Genomic DNA, 16,745 nt, shown 5'->3' on the forward strand with positions numbered 1-16,745 from the left:
ACATGTCTCCTCTTAGGAGTCGGAACCAAGGCTGTGCGCCTAGCAGGGGAGTCAGTACATGTTAGAAGGATCAGTACTCACCGATCCCTTAGAAAAGCAAGAGAGAACTTGAGAAGGAAGACATAGTCTTGGAGAAGGCAAGGAGTAGCCCCTCTCTCAAATATGGTGGATGGGGTGGGGGAGAGGGAGCAGAAGTTGCTGTTAAAGGGTGGGCAGGAGGGGCTGACACCCCCCCCCACCTTCTACCAGGGCACTGCCCTGGAGGAAATTTCCCACTGTTGGATTTTCATCTCACCTGATTTGAAGAAAGGAGGTGAATTTGTGAATTAGATTGGAGAATGACGCAGGGTGGTAGGAGTCCGCTCTGATCTTGTCCTTGCTTTGCAACTAATGAGATGTGTGCCCTTGGACAAGCCATCTCGTTTCTGCAACTGTTTCTCTGGCTGTGAAATGTGGGAGTTAGAGTTGATGAGTGCTAAGGTCCCTTCCAGCTGTAACTTCTAAGGCCTGCAAGCACCACAAATGTGATTAAACCAACTGACTAATTAGGGCGAAGTAAAGTTCAATCTTACTGCACCACAAACCAGCATGTAATTCTCCACTTGTCTTTGTTAACAGCTGTCGCTGCCAGAAAATCTTTCATAGCTTCCTCCTATATGGGAAGCACTGGGCTAGCTCCTGTGGGAGAGAGAAGACTTTCCCTCTTTCTAATCTAATTCAAGATCAAAATAATTCCAATAAAAGGCCATGACTGAAAAATGCCTCATACTCTCCAATGGCTTCCAAGTAAGGCCAACCTGAGTTAGAAGACTGCCTCCACACTCCATGCCCACAGGCAAGTCACTTAATCTCTGCTTCTTCATCTGTAGAATGGGCACAATAATAGCCCCTATGTCACAGGGTAATTTTAAGAGTTAAATACAGGCAAGAAAATTAGCATGGTGGGGCGCCTGGGTGGCTCAGTGGTTAAGCGTCTGCCTTAGACCTGTCGTGATCCCAGGGTCCTGCGATCAGGCCCTGCATCAGGTTTCCCGCTCAGTCGGAAGCCTACTCCCTCTCCCACTCCCCCTGCTTGTGTTCCCTCTCTTGATGTCTGTCAAATAGATAAATAAAATCTCTTTTAAAAAAGTCTCAATTAAAGAAAAAAAATTAACATGGTGCTTAGCATGTAATTAAGTGGAAAAAAAAAAAAGATGGGAGTGCCTGGGTGGCTCAGGTCATGAGCCTATGGTCCTGGGATTGAGTCCCACATCAGGCTCCCTGCCCTGTGGGGAGTCTGCTTCTCCCTCTGCCTGCTGCTTCCCCTGCTGTGCTCTCTCTCTCTCTCTGTGTCAAATAAATAAATAAACCCTTAAAAAAATGTTCACAGTAAATAATTGTTGGATACTCTAGACCAGGCACTGGATATGAGGACAGGGCTCCTGCTCTGGAGAAGCTCAGACAGTGGGGAAAGAAACAAGGACAAGCCACTGTGCCCTTCAAGGGCTGTGACAGAGCAGGGGACAGCCAATGGTCTTCACTCACGTGAAGGAGGCAGAACATTCCAGATGAGAGAACACATGTGAAAAGGAGCCGAATGCTCCGTGCTTCTGTGGCACCACAGGCTTCCGATCACGGCCGAGTACGCATGTGAGGGGTGGTGAGTAAGCCTGAGTGCTGGTTCCTCAGGGAAGGGACCTGCACAAGAAATACTTCCATTTTGTTACGTACACTCTTTCCCTTTTTGAAACCACTGCTGGGCGGCTCAGAGCTGATTTTTAGGCTCAGTTACACACTTGCCTGAATCTAGGTTTTCTGTTGTCATTATTCTCTTGCCCCACTTTCCTTTATAGCTTGGATCTCAACCATCAACCTGGGGTTTGGCTCTATGGTATGCTGCCATTGATTATAAGCTGCCTTCATTCCTTGCTGAGCACTGATGGCACATCAACGAATGAATGATGAAATACAGAAATGCATGGATGAGAATGAAGTCAGACCAGGGTGGTGAGTGTGGCTCATTCCCAGCCACATCCCCAGTGTGGGGGCCAGGTTCTGGCCTATCTAGGAGCTCAGTAACCTGCTGCTTCAGAGAGTGGTATCAGGAGTACCTCACCTACAGGAAGCCCTCCCTGTAAGATACAAAAGCACCGGCCTAGCGGGGGCGCCTGGGTGGCTCAGTGGGTTAAGCCGCTGCCTTCGGCTCAGGTCATGATCTCAGGTTCCGGGGATCGAGACCCGCATCGGGCTCTCTGCTCAGCAGGGAGCCTGCTTCCCTCTCTCTCTCTGCCTGCCTCTCCATCTACTTGTGATTTCTCTCTGTCAAATAAATAAATAAAATCTTTAAAAAAAAAAAAAAAAAAGAACCGGCCTAGCGGACCCTTCACAGGCCAAGGACACATTTGGTGTGTCCGTGATGGACTTCTTTGTATGCTGCTCCCTTCTTGTCTAGGCTGGAAGCCTTGCTGTTCCAGCCACGTGGGAGGCTATGCCTCACGGGGTTTGCCATATATCTCACTGTCTCCCAAACTGCGCTTAGCACAGAGCTGGCCACAGAGCAGCTTCCCCAAATTTCTATGGTTTTAGCCTAATAAATGCACGATTCTTTGTAGTTGAACAAGGGGTGAGCACCTACCTGGGTCCCTTCCAAGTCTGGCTGGAATTGTTTCCTCCCTGCCCACACGTCCCTATTCCATAGGGAACAGCATTTCTTTCACCCACCCAGTTAATCGAGGAGTTTTTGCTGGATGAAAGAAGGAGAGAACTGCTTCTTATGAGTCTGCATTGAAGCCTTTGTGCATTTTTATCAAAGCATTCCTTGACCCCTTCCCACAATAGGCAGGGAAGGCAAGAAGCTGCCAGTCCTCTAGAGAAGGGACAGAGACTCCCAAGGAGGGGATGGCAGGCCTGTAGAACCCGCTGCCAAGGCTGCTCTCATGCTGGGTAGACCTTTCCTTTCACTTTTTTCAAGTGTCAGCTTCAGACCAAGGACAGGACTGATGGCTCAAGGAAGACTCATGTTCCAGCTGTGCTCAGAGGCCTGGCCTCTCCCACACCATCCTTCCTTCGTCCTTCTCTTTCTTCCTCTCTCTCCCTTTGTCTCCCTGCCTCTCGCAGTGAAAGGACTCCCTTGACAAGAGTATCAGGATTCAGGGTCTGTGCCCTGGGAAATTACAGGATCTTCTCCCCTTTCTCTTTTTAAGGATTACACATTCAGAGTGGACTGGCTCCCAGGGCCTGCCCAGCTGCCACATGGCTGGAGGATGCAGAGGTTTCTGGGCTTGGCCACCCAGGGGAGGGTGGGCAGGCCACCAAGTGGAAGCTTCCAGGACTGTTCTCCCTTCTTTTGACATCCAAAGACTGCCCCTCCCCCATTCTGAGATCCCTGGCCCTCCTTGCGGGGTGGGAGTTGGGGGTGCAGTTCAGGTCTACCCTCCCTGGTCAGGCATCTGGCCACCAAGTCTCCTTCCACTCCAGGGACAACTACAGGAAGAAGGAAAAATGGGAGACACCAGGTTATTTGTGATCTGACGACTCTCATTTAGAAAAAGAAGCATTTTGCAATGTATACATATAGCAAATCATTATGCAGTTTATCTTAAACTCATACCACATTACATGTCAATTACATCTCAATAAAACTGGATTAAAAAGAAAGAGAAGCAGCCAAGGGGGTAGATGAGATTAGGAGACCAGCAGAGGGGAGAGAGTGAAGAAACGAGGGTCTCTGTAAATTCCCTGTGGCTGTGGCTCTGGGCTCTGGCCACCAAGAATGCAATGGAGCCAACAAGACTCTGAGGATGTAGCCTGAAACAGGTCTTCTTTAGAAAACTGGAAAGGGTCAAGGGTCACCGGACTGTCGCAGTGGGTAGAGCATTTGACTCTCAATCTCGGGGTCATGAATTCAAACCCCGTGTTGGGCATGGAGCCTACTTTTTAAAAAAAAAAAAAAAAAGAAAGAAAATTAGATAATGAAAATAGTGACTCTGGGGTGCAGGAGACTGAGCTCCTCCATCATCAGCAACATTTTGCTGGTCTTCTCTACTGATAATCAGAGCAAGTCATCCCTCAATGTAAAAGTGCACTTTTGTCCCCTAATTTGAAAGGCTTGGAAAATGTGACTTCGTTTTGGCCGTTCCCGCCACTCATGGCCAGTGGAGGTTGTGGGCTCATAGCCTACTGGAGGCTTAGGCAAAGCCCTTATTTTACAGGTGGTAAAATGATAGCTGAGAGGTCACAACGTCCCAAGTTCTGCTTTTGTGGTGGAACCCATTCCAGAACTCAGGCCCTGACTCAGCTTTCCTTCCCTCAACTGCTCCTCCCACCCAGCCATGCCAGAGTGGGGTGGAGGAGGGGAGGGTGAAGGGTTGGGGGAGTGGCGGTTTAGGGGAGTGTGGTAGGTGGGGGATGCTGGCCAACTCTGAGTGAGGGCAAAGTGATTTAAACAAACAAATAAAACAGACTAAGAACAAAAGGTGAATTGGTAGTAGGCTGTGGGTGTGGAGTTGGGGTGGGTTCTGAGCTCTTGGGGCTGAGGCTGGGGGTAGAAACAGCCCACTTTTGGCCTTTGAGGGTCTCTTAAATGCCAGCCACTGTCAGCCTTCCTGTCTTCCAGGCCAGGGCTGCTGGGACACTTGGTATTTTCCAGGACACAATCTTGAGCACCTTAAAAGAAGATCCAAAGGGAACTGGGATCAGTGTCTGGCTCAGATTTCCTTACTCTGAGCCGGACACAGTCTTAGGAAACTGCCCACACTGCACAGTCCTGTCATTCAGATGAAACAGAAAACCCAAGGCCGGGGGAGTCACACGTGGTCACCAAGGACACCCCAGTCTGGGGCTAAGCCAAGGGCATTTGCCTGGGCAGCTCGGGGACTGCTCTGCTGCTGGGATCAGCCCATTCCTCAGACCCGCAGCACCACCACACCCATTCCCTCTCAAGACCCTTCGCCGGTCCCCCTCCGGTCACAAAATTCCCTGCGCTTACCTTGGGGCTCGCTCTGCTGTGGCAACAGCATGCAACTTCCCAGGGTTATGAGAAATAACTTTCCTAAGAGTGTCACCAGCTGCAGACGCCCCTGTCATAAACTGTCCCAGCTCTAAGCCGCCTAGGGCTTTTATCCCCTCCCTCTTAGCTACTCATTACCCAGCTTAATTAGGCCAGGAAATGCTCACGCAGAGGACACTCTCGGCGGGAGGCAAGGCTGGAGGAGAGATTCTCAGCAGCTCCACTTCCTGAGGCTGGAGCTGGGGGCTGGGGAGGGCCCGGAGGAGGGCTGTGGAGATGGCAGGGCTGTGTCCTCCCGAGAGCAGCTGCTGGGAAAGAGGCAGGGATGCGCACATTTGCTCCCCGGGCCCTCCAGGGAGCTGAGGGTTGCACTTGTTTACGGAGCAGCACGGGATCTGAAAGCTTGCCTCCCCGCCCCTCAGTGAGCCAGCCGCCCTCCCCCCAGTGACCACGTAGAGTGTTTCAGCCCAGTCCCCATGAGAGTTAGACAGAGCCCGACACTGCCTCCGTGTTCGGCCAACCCCTGACCTTCACCCTAAACCTCTTAGGTCGGTCATTGGGGTGGCCAGGTAGGCCTCCCCAGGAAGATAACACCAAGGTTCTTGGGAGCTGGAACCCAGGATCCAGTCAGACCTTCTGCCACAGTGGTGGGTGAGGGGTAGGTGATGGTGTCTAGGGGTTACCACATGGGACTGACAGTCTCAAGTCCAGCCTTATGTCCTCTGGAATTCTGTGACCTTGGATAAACTGTTTCATCTTTCTGAGCCTCCGTTTCCTGAGCCACACAGACCCAGAGTACTGTCGACCCTTTGCAAGGCTGAGACCATCTACTACAACCTCATGGCAGAAACAGGCAAACGGTCAGGAAGAAGGAGCTGGCGTTCCCCATGTCAAGACTGCAGCCAGGGGGCTTTGTCTTCCATCCAGGGGAGGAAGTCTGCAGCCATTGACTCCCCAGCCCTGCTTTTCTTTAAGGGAAACTTTAAAAAATGGGGAAACTAATATTAGATCTCCTCTGATCTGCTGGGGCCATTCATGCTTACATTCTCTCACTTAATTATTAAGTTACCTGTTGGGGCTTCCGCATACAAGTGAGTGACCTGAGGCTCAGAGAGGGCCAGTAACAGCTAGCAAATGGCAGAGCAGATCATGGGCGATAGGATCTGGGAAGTCTGAGGCTGCTATAGGGCCTGGAAATGTCAGAAGGCCACCAGCCTACAGTGAGAAGGGTGACCTGAATCCCAGTCCCAGCGTGGGATCATCACTCTCCAAGAGGGGATTTTAGAAGGCTTAGAGTGAGATTGTCTTGCCAGAATGTGTCTGTCTGGGGAGGCTCTCCTGTCCTGCATCAAACACCCACCCCTGACCTTTAAGCTCTGGAGCCATCTGGTTCAACAGTCCCTGGTTTATGGTTTTGTGCCTTGCTGCTTCCATGGAATCGGTGTTTTCTGAGAAAATGTGCATTTCTTGACCCGTGACCTCATTTCCCTCACCTGGAGGAAGACACTGTGATCTCAGCTCTCAGATGCCCAATAGCACTGAGATGAGAAGGTTCACAAATAGCTTTGAAAAGTGCTTCCCATTCCACCAAGAAAAAATAACAATGTTCCACAGTAGAGATGGGGTGGGGGCTGCTGAGAAGGAAGGGGTCCCTCCAATTCTATCCAGAGGAGGGCAGCAGTCTATTTACCCAGGGAACACCCAGCGATCCAGGTTCTCCCAGGTCCCCAAGGGAATCTTTGTCTGCTTTTCACCCCCCCAAGGAAAGGCACCCTTGCCTCCCCAAACTCCTGTTCATCGGTTTGGGGGATCCACCCCGTTTCAGGGGTCCATGACTGAGGGACTTGACTTGGGACTGAACCACTGAAGTGGTTCTCACTTGCAATCCATCAACTCAAAGGAAGCTCCTAGTCGAGCAGTCAGAGGCAGACAGAACCTCGGAATCCTGACTAAACCCTGACTAAATCTCCAGTGTTGTCACTCTGGGCTTGCGATCTGAGGTAAGTGTAGTCAGGGTAAAGGAAACAACTTAGCCGCTTCCCAGGATGCTAGAAATGCTTGAAATGCCATCAGGCAGAACTGCCCTGCAACTCCAGGGAACAAAACTCGAGTGAAGTCCCTGGGAGGCAGCGTGGGCTTCCCCTCCAGAAGGCCCTGAGCACTGGCATCGTCAGTGAGTCATTCAGGCTGGCCGAGGAGGCAGGGCCCAGGCAAGGCGCCAGACCATGGGGGCTCACTTGAAGAAAGGGGTAGGCTGGCCTTTGCGCTGGGCAAGGCTCAGGGCCTGTGCGGGGAGGCTTTCCACCCTGGGGCTTGGGTCACAAGGGTCCTGTGAAGGAGAGCTCCAGAGGGAGTGGCTGGGGTGGGGGAAGTGTGGGGGAGGGGCGGCTGGCCCACAGAACCAGGCCCCTCCAGCTCTGGCACACAGGATCTCCCTTTGGGCACCATCTGGGGCACCTTTCAGGCCTTGGCTCTCTTTCATTCAGTCGACACCCCACCCCTCCCCTTTTTCCACCCTCTGGGAGGCATCCTCTTCCTCTGGCTGACTCCTACACACAGGCAGGGGTGGGAGAGCAGCTTGGGGGCAAACACCTGCTCGCTGCCATTGTTTCTCCTTATTTAGGGGGGTGGGAGGGCCCCCCGGTAGAGCTCGGCAGTTTGGTTATACCCTCCCTCCCAGAGAACAGGGGAAAGCTGAAAACTCCCCTGGGCCTCTGAGAAGGATTTTCAGCAAGTCATTCCCACAGGGCGGGGGAGCAGGAAGAAGGGTGCCATTCACCCTCCTTGGCAACACCCCTCATTTGTTCTCTGGCTCCCTGGAGCCTGGCAAGGCCACGTGGCTGATGGATAGAGTCACCTGTGTCCCTCCCTCCCATCTGGGTCGGCCCCCGCGCCGCCTCTAAGCACCAGGCCTGCCGCACAGCACCTGGAGTCTCGGGTGTGGGCAGGCGTTTGTCTCACCGAACAGCTAAATGCCAGGCCGAGGGCACTGAATCACACATACCACAGGGGCTGCGGGTTCAAGCCTCACTGGCTGACCTGCCTCGGAAATGCAGGGATTTGTTCCAGCCCCTTCCTGGCTACCCCACCCACTTAACACCAAGTTTCAAATGCCAGGTTGGAGAGAGAACCACAGTGAAGTGATTGTGGAAACACTGGTGTCAGGGATGGGGCAATTAACGAAGAGGAGGACGCAGGCCCCAGCTCTGGCTGTGCTGGCCAACCGGGGGAAGTGTCAACCCAGCCACAGATAGGACACACTGTGCGCGGTCAAGGAGAGCATGTGAGAGTAGGAGCAAGTCAGGGGAAGACCTCTCTGAGGAAGTGACATCTCAGCTGAGGTGAGCAGAGGTTAGGAAGGCCAGCCAGGCTCCGCTTGCAGGTGGCTGTCGGAGCTAAAGCTCGAAGACAGTATGAGGCAGCACGTTCCAGAATTCCGGCAGGCTCCAAGTCAGAGTTTTGATTCTGGGCTTTGTAATGATTCACTGGGTGGTCAGACCAGCAGCCCCTAATTTCCCTGTGGCCGATGCTATCGGCCTGTCTCCCAAGGATAAGAGATGTGTCCCTTAGAAGTGTTTGAGATCCCCAGACAAGACCCAACATGCTGTTATTATCAGTCACAACATGTTATTTCTAGTTTCTACCCACTCTGCAGAAAGAACGGCGCCCCATCCCTTCCCAGTCTCAACCGGGTACTTCCCCTTAAGATTAATATAGATTCCCACAGACGGTTCCAGATACCTTCACCCTCTCCCTTCTTGTGGATGATCCTTCAAATGTAGAGAGACTCCTGTTTCTGCTGTCTCTCCTTCCAGGTCATTCTTATCACAACTTTTCATGACTTTTTCCCTTCCAAGTAAACAAAGTATTTGGAGTAAGTTGAGAGGCCTTCTGTCTCTCTCTCTTCCCTCCCTCCACCTCACCCACCCAGCGCATCGCCATTGTTCACAGTTTGGGGTGCTTCCCACAGGGACCTCACTTGGACATGCATGCATCTCAGCTGGAGTCATACTCTTGGTTTATCATTTATCTTTCCGTATTTGTCCTTATCTCTTGTTGTTATCTGTTGGGTAGTATGACTTGGTTTGGGTGTTACTTGTTTCTTATATATATTTATTTTCATGCCCTCCCATTTTCATTGCTACCTTATTGAAGATAGTCGAGATATGGAAACCACCTAAGTGCCTGTCAATGGATCAACTGATAAAAATAAATGCTGTATGACATCCACCTGTGTGTTGTATCTAAAAAAGCCAAACTCTTAAAAGCAGAGTGTAAAATGGTGACTAGTAAGGGTGGTGGGAAAATAGGAGTGATTTTTTTTTTATGGTGCAAACTTATAACGAAGAGACAAACAAAGGATTGTTTTTTATTGATGGGTATTTGCCCCTTCCCCTTATTGCTGTTGCATATGAATGACTTCTTAACAAGGTGGGCTGGATTTCAGATATTTTTATTTTCTAGAGAACTTTTTTCAGCAGGGCAAGATGAGAAATCCACCACTGATAATGCTGTTTTGTTTTTCTTTTATTTAAGTGCTGTCTTTGGAATCATGGCCTATTTGCTCCAGGGCCAGGTTGCCTCATGTTAAGATGACCTGAGTCTCCTTGCCCAGAACCGCTCCCTGCCCCTGGTCCCCATCACTGCTTGTCCTTATCCTAGTACAAGGTGGGGAGCAGTCATTTCCCTCATTTTGTCTTGATATCTTGCTCTGTCTCCCATGGACCAGGCTCGGCAATTCCAGCTTGTGTGTGTCTCCCTCCTGCTGCAGGATTAAATTGGGCCCCAAACCCCAGCCCTTCATTTCCCCAGGATCCCTTTGGACCTGAGTTATCTCTTACCTCAACCCCTCCAGCCCCCCTCCCCTTGCGGGCCACTCTCTGTGCCTATCTGCTTCTATTGAAGCTTTGCTCTTTCTGTCCCGATCTCATTTGTCCATTTATACTTCCTCCCCGTCTTATGGGAACCTGGAATTCTGCAGAAGTTTCCAGTGCCCCCCCCAAGCCTGAGCCCCTCTTGTGCTCTCCCCTCTGCTGCCTTTTTTTCTCTCATCTCAGTGCCTTTTGTTTTCAATCCCACTCTCCAGGTGTTGCCCCCTTCCCTGGCCCTGTCCCCGTGGTCTCTCCGTCTCAGTCTCTCGTCCAACAGCCTCTGCTCCCAGCATCTCTCTCCCTAATGCCATCTTCAGTCGCCAGGTTTGTGTAGCACAAAGTGAAGGAGAAGCTTGGCAATTATCTAATGAGTCCACACAATGCAGACATCCAATTAAAATATCCTTGACACAACGGATCCCCTCACTGGGTAAGGCTGAATTCCAGCGAGGTCTGCCCTTCACCAGATCTGTCGCACCATCCAGATGATTGGGGTGACAATGACTGATGTTTATCTCACTAGCAAGTGAGAATTTCAGAACCTCTCTGTCTGGCTGCCATCTCTCCAAATAAAGGATGTTTAAATACACCCACAAACAAACAAACAAAAAAAAAACAGAACACACAAAAAACTACTTTCTTAGAGTTTGTTTTTAACTGTGAACTGAAATCCATCCTCAAAACAGGAATTTCTGTGGAAAGTGCTGTTTGCATGGTGACTTAAACCTGTTCATAGATGTGTCCTTTTGCAAAAATACACAGCAGAACTGAGCGTAGCAGCTTTTGTAACTCCAAAGACCTTGACATTCCTTCCTCTTGCCTTGTTATAGAAGCACAAAACAGAAGATTCCTAATAAGTTAGCATAGGTCAGGTGCTTGGGGCTGGTTCAGGTTAGAAGACGCTTCTCTGATCTCAACACATTTTGGGTTTTTTTTTTAGTTTTTTATTTGCCTTGCTTAAGGGGGAGCCTGCTTATCCCTCTGCCCTGCCCCCGCCCCCCCCCACAGGCTTCTGCATGTTCTTTCTCTCGGGCAAGTAAATAAACAAGCTATATATATTTTTTGAATAAAGTTTTTTTTTGTTTGAGTAATCTTTACACCTAATGTGGGTCTCAAACTCACAACCCCGGGAGTCGCACACTCTTCCAACTGAGACAGTTAGGCAGGCCTCAAGGCTTCTTTTTAAGACTTATTTATTTATTTGTCAGAAAGGGAGAAAGAGAGTGCACAAGCAGGGGGGGAATGGCAGGCAGAGGGAGAAGCAGGCTCTCAGCAGGTGCCCGACACTGGACTTGATCCCAGGGCCCCGAGCCGAAGCTAGATGCTTAACTGACTGAGCCATCCAGGTGCCCCAATCTGAAGTGTTTCTAAAGAACATTCTCTAAAACTGCATCCTCTTACTTCCCATCTTTACCTCTACTCTAGGCTATCAGCCTGGAGATTGGATTTAGTAAAAACATCCCTAAAGCAAAGCAAATATTCTCTGCCTCCCACCTCCCTTAACCTCTTCACTGAGGTGCCTTTCTTGTTTGTTTTTCAGTTTTTAAAATATTTTATTTATTTGAGAAGGCGGGGGTGGGGACAGAGGGAGATGGAGAAGCAGACTCCCCACTGAGCAGGGAGACTTGGGACCTCAGGACCTGAGCCAAAGGCAGCCCCTGAGCCACCCAGATGCCTCCTTAGGTGCCTTTCTAAATGTGAGCTGTAATCTCCCTGATTTCTAGATTTAAGCATTGATCTCAGGTCCTAGTTCAACCACTTCTTAGCTGTGTGTCTTTGGGCAAGTGGCTATCCCCCTATGTGCCTCAGTTTTCTCACCTGTTTAATGGGGAACAAATGCACCACCTCCCAGGGTTGTGGTGAGACATAACTGAGATACCATATTTGTAAAATTGCTTTAAAATAAACCACAGGAGCTCTCAGTTGGGGTGCCTGGCTGGCGCAGTTGATAGAACATGTGATTCTTAATCTCAGGGTTGTGAGTGCAAGCCCCACATTGGGTGTAGCGATTACTTAAAAAAAGAAGAAGCAGGAAGCAGGGGCTCCTGGGTGGCTCAGTGGGTTAAAGCCTCTGCCTGGAGGCTGGAGTCCTGGGATTGAGCCCCACATTGGGCTCTCTGCTCAGCAGGGAGGCTGCTTCCTCCTCTCTCTGCCTGCCTCTCTGCCTACTTGTGATCTCTGTCTGTCAAATAAAATCTTTAAAAAGGAAAAAAAGAAGCAGCATGCTCTGAAGGATAAAATAAGGGGTACCTGGGAGGCTCAGTTGGTTGAGCATCTGACTCATAGTTTCTGCTCAGGTTGTGATCTCAGGGTGGTGGGATCGAGCCCTGCCTCGGGCTCCATACTCAGGGGAGAGTCTGCTTCAGGTTCTCTCTTTCTCTCTCTCTCTCTGTCCCCTCCCTGCTCGTGCTCTCTTTCTCAAATAAATAAATGAATCTTTAAAAAGATAAAATAAAACATAGCAAGTCCCTGATGGATTCTAATGTGGATAAAATTTCAAATACACTTTCTTTATTGAATTGTGTGAGAAATACAGATATGAGGAGGGTCGGATTTAAACACACATGACTTATGAAATAAATTAAGAAACACTTTACAAAAACATTAGATTTTCCATGTGAAGGGAAGGCTTCAGTAAACTTTCAAAAATGCCGTCTTCATATTTCTCAATTGTGAAGAACCAAGTCTAGGATTTACCTGATCCCACTGATCTTCAGGACTAGCAAAGAAACCCAAAGTTAGGAAACCAACCAGCACACCCATTCAGAAACCCACTTGGTGAGTGTCACCCAGAGGAGCAAAGATTTCCTTTCAGACACCCTGGACTTGAGGACAGACCCCCCCTTTCCTTTTTGTTTCTGTCCAGGGTCCCTCCTCTATGCATCTTCTTTTTCTTCAAAGTGAGAAATTCCTGCGGCGCCATCTGGGGCACTGCCCCAGAGAGGCAGTGCTGTGTGGCGGACTGACAGAACCATCCCCCAGTTTAGGAGGCTGGAGAGCTTGGATGAGTCGCAAAGCCTCTAAGCCTCTGCTTCCTAAACTGTGAAATGAAGATAATAATGCTAACCTTGTAAGAAATGTGTGACTAGATAAAAATGCAAAATTGAAAACAGTTTATAAATTATATAGTACTCTACAATGTAAGCCATTATTATCATGATAGATCACTTTTTAAATATGTTATTTTTTTAAAAATTTTACTCACATATTTGAGAGAGAGAGAGAGCTAGAGCAGGGGGAGAGGGACAGAGGGAGAAGGAGAAACAGACTCCCTGCTAAGCAGGGACCACCCCCCTTCCCCACAGGCAGGGCTAGGTCCCAGGACCCTGGGAAAATGACTTGAGCTGAAGACAGATGGTTAACCTACTGAGCCACCCAGGCACCCCAAGACTTTTTAAATTTTAAATAATCTCTATGCCCAACATGGGGCTTCAATTTACAATCCAGAGACTGAGAATCGCATATTCTACCGGCTGAGACCTCCAAGTGCCCAGAAACCAGTTTCTTTAAAGGCTTTTTTCCTTTGGAGGTTCTGCAGAAGTTTTCCCTTTTCTTTTTTCCTTCTTTTTTTTTTTTTTTAAAGACTTTATTTATTTATTTATTTTTTAAAGATTTTATTTATTTATTTGAGAGAGAGAGACAGTGAGAGAGAGCACAAGCGAGGAGAAGGTCAGAGAGCGAAGCAGACTCCCCATGGAGCTGGGAGCCTGATGTGGGACTCGATCCCGGGACTCCAGGATCACGCCCTGAGTCGAAGGCAGTCGTCCAACCAACTGCGCCACCCAGGCGTCCCAAGACTTTATTTATTTATCTGAGAGAGAGAGAGCACACAAGTAATGGAGAGAGGCAGAGGGAGAAGCAGACTCCCTGCTGAGCAAGGAACCCAATGTGGGGCTTTACCCTAGGACCCTGGGATCATGACCTGAGCCGAAGGCTGACACTTAACTGACTGAGCCACCCAGGCGTCCCTTCTTTTTCTTTTTCTTCTTTTTAAAGATTTTATTTTATTTTATTTTATTTTATATTTTAAAGATTTTACTTATAATTTGACAGAGAGACAGCAAGAGAAGGAACACAAGCAGGGGGAGTGGGAGAGGGAGAAGCAGGCTTCTTGCTAAGCAGGGAGCCCCATGCGGAGCTCCATCCCAGAACCCTGGGATCATGACCTGAACCAAAGAGAGAAGCTTAACTGACTGAGCTATCCAGGTGCCTCTATTTATTTATTTTAGAGAGAGACAGTGTGAGCAAGCATGGGGAGGAGGGGCAGAGGGAGAAAAAAATTTCAACCAGACTCCCTGCTGAGCAGAGCCCAACTTGGGGTTTGAACACAAAACCCTGAGATCACAGCCTGAGCCAAAATCAAGAGTCCAATGCTTGACCAACTGCGCCACCCCAGTGCCCCTTTTTTTTTTCTTCCTGCATTTCCTATTTTTTTAGTATATGTGCTGCCGAAGCGAGCACCTTCCTGCATTTCCTGTGTCTCCCTTTTGCCTTCTCCTTCCCCTCCGTTTCCCCTGTCATTGTCCATCTTCCCTGTGCCCACCTTTGAGCTTTGATCATGGGCTCCAGGGAAACCGTCAAACAAGCGTGACACCAGCATTCCTAACCCCTGCTTACCATGACATGACTTTTTTCTTCTGAACACATGGAGGTTAGCATCCAATCTAATTCTGGGGAAAGGATGGGAAGGGTGTTCTTCCTCCAACAGCCTTTGCATAGTTCCAAAAAGAGGCACATTGTTTGGGAAAGGGCAAACTGTTCTCTTCTCCCCAAATAGCACTTCTTCAGGAAACAGACACTCACTAGTTTACCGATATAATGCACACTCGTGGTGAATATTATTGAAATCTGTTAGCCAGAGAAGCCAGGATCTTGCCATTGGAAAGGGGATAGAGAGGGAATTAGAAGAGTACTTGCATGATGACAGAGCAAATGGAGAGAGAAGGAGATTAAGATGATGGAAAGGAGGGGTGCCTGGCTGGCTCAGCCCGTGGAGCATATGACTCTTGATCTCAGGGTCATGAGGTAGAGCCCCACAGTGGATGTAGAGATCACTTAAAAATAAAATAGATCAAAAATTTAAAAAAGATTTTATTTGTTTATTTGAGAGAGAGCAGGTGCACAAGGGCATGAGTTGGGGAAAGGGCAGAGGAGGAGAAGCAGACTCCCCACTAAGGAGGGAGTCTAATGTGCAGCTCCATCGCAGGACCCAAGTCATGATCAAGGGAGATGCTTAACTGACTGAGCCACCCACCCAGGCACCCCAAAAATAAAATCTTAAAAAAAAGATGATCGGAAGGAGAGGCACACAGGAGGCAGAAGGAGGGAAAAAGCAAAATAACTTTCTTCAAAAGAATCTTTTTTAAAAGAAAAACTTGGTTCCATTTCTCAGGGCTCAGAATTCTAGGTTGATTGTTTCCTCTCACAACACGTAAATATTTCACTCAACTCTCATTTGCATGGTTTCTGAGAAGTCAGATCTTTGTTCCTCTATCGGTCAGATGTTTTTTTCCTCTGTCTTCTTTCAGGACTTTATCTTTGATTTTCTGTAATTTAAAAAGGATGTGCCTAGGTGTGTTTTTTAAGGCATTTATCCTGCTTCATCTATTTTGAGCTTCCAAGATCTGTGATATGGTATCTGACATTAATTTGGGAGATATTCTCAGTCATTATTGTTTCAAATCTTTCTTCTATTCCATTCTCTCTTTCTTCTCCTTCTGCTGTGCCCTTCTGGTACACCTTTTGTTGTTGGCCCATAGAGTCCCTGGATATTCTGCTCTGCTTTTTTCAGTCTGTTCTCTTTGCTTTTTGGTTTTCAAGGATTCTATTACTGTAACTCCTGTAACTTACAGATTTTTTTTTCCAATCCTGGCCACAGAGATTCTGCATTCTCTTACAGTGTTGCTATTGTTTTTATCTCTAGCATTTGTGGGGAGGAGGGTTCTTCCTTAGGATTTCCATCTCTCTGCTTACTTTATCCACTAGAGTTCTTAATATATTGATCATCGTTGTTTTAAATTCCTGATCTGATGATTCCAACATCCCTGCCATATCTGGTTCTGATACTTGCTCTCCAAATAGTATTTTTTTGCTTTTGGGTACGCATTGTAATTTTTTCTTGATGGTAGGACACATACTGGGTAAAAGGAATTGCTCTAAACAGTCCTGTAGTAATGTGTTGGTGAGGCATGGAAGGAGGGGAAACATTCTACAATTCTATGATTACGTCAGTTTTCTATTGAGCCTGTGCCTGCCCTGTGAATTTCACAAGATTCTTGGGGCTTCTCCCCACCCTCGTGAGTGGGACAGGATGGCTAGAGTGGGCTAAAGTTGGGCATTTCTCTTCCCCAGGTTGCTCTAATAATGCCACAACAGTTTAGGTTTAGGTTAAGTAGTTTCCCCTGAAGGCAGTCCTCCATAAGAAGGAGAGAATGTTCTGGCTATTTCAAGATGGTTATTTTCTTCCTCCTGCTTCTGAAAGACTAAGTGGATTTTCTTTCTTTACTGTGGGGATCTGGAAGGCTCCTAGAGGCAAATCTTACAATATTGTCAGGGACCTCCCCCATTACTGGGTCCCCTGGAGTTTTTAACTCTCTGACTTGTCCACATGAACCTCCAGAAATTTGTCAGTTATAGCTCAGGCTTTCCTCCCTAGCACTGGTTTCAAGATTCTGCTTTGAGTTTTGCTCTGGGAAGCCATGACTTTCTCTATTTGTCTGTCTGTCTTTCCAGTCATGGGGGCAGCAGTTTGCCCTGTGCCCTCCCCTCTCTTACAGATCCAAGAAAAATTGTTGATTTTTCAGTCTGTTAAAGGTTTTACTTATTGCTAGGATAAAATGTCAACTCCCAAGCTCCTTTCATGGGGAACCAAAATCCAAAGTCTGGCT

General features: G+C 48.5%; 1 long non-coding RNA gene across 1 annotated transcript; it reads right to left on the reverse strand.

The window, feature by feature from the left end:
• Window positions 1-300: 300 nt before the first annotated feature.
• LOC122892113 lies at window positions 301-3,168 on the reverse strand. The gene is made up of 3 exons (XR_006381361.1): window positions 2,615-3,168; window positions 1,525-1,677; window positions 301-443 (listed from the first exon to the last, which is right to left on the reverse strand). It is a non-coding gene; the product is annotated as an uncharacterized LOC122892113 (long non-coding RNA).
• Window positions 3,169-16,745: the final 13,577 nt, after the last annotated feature.

Source organism: Neovison vison, chromosome 12, assembly GCF_020171115.1.
Source record: "Neovison vison isolate M4711 chromosome 12, ASM_NN_V1, whole genome shotgun sequence".
NCBI classification, from domain to species: Eukaryota; Metazoa; Chordata; class Mammalia; order Carnivora; family Mustelidae; genus Neogale; species Neogale vison.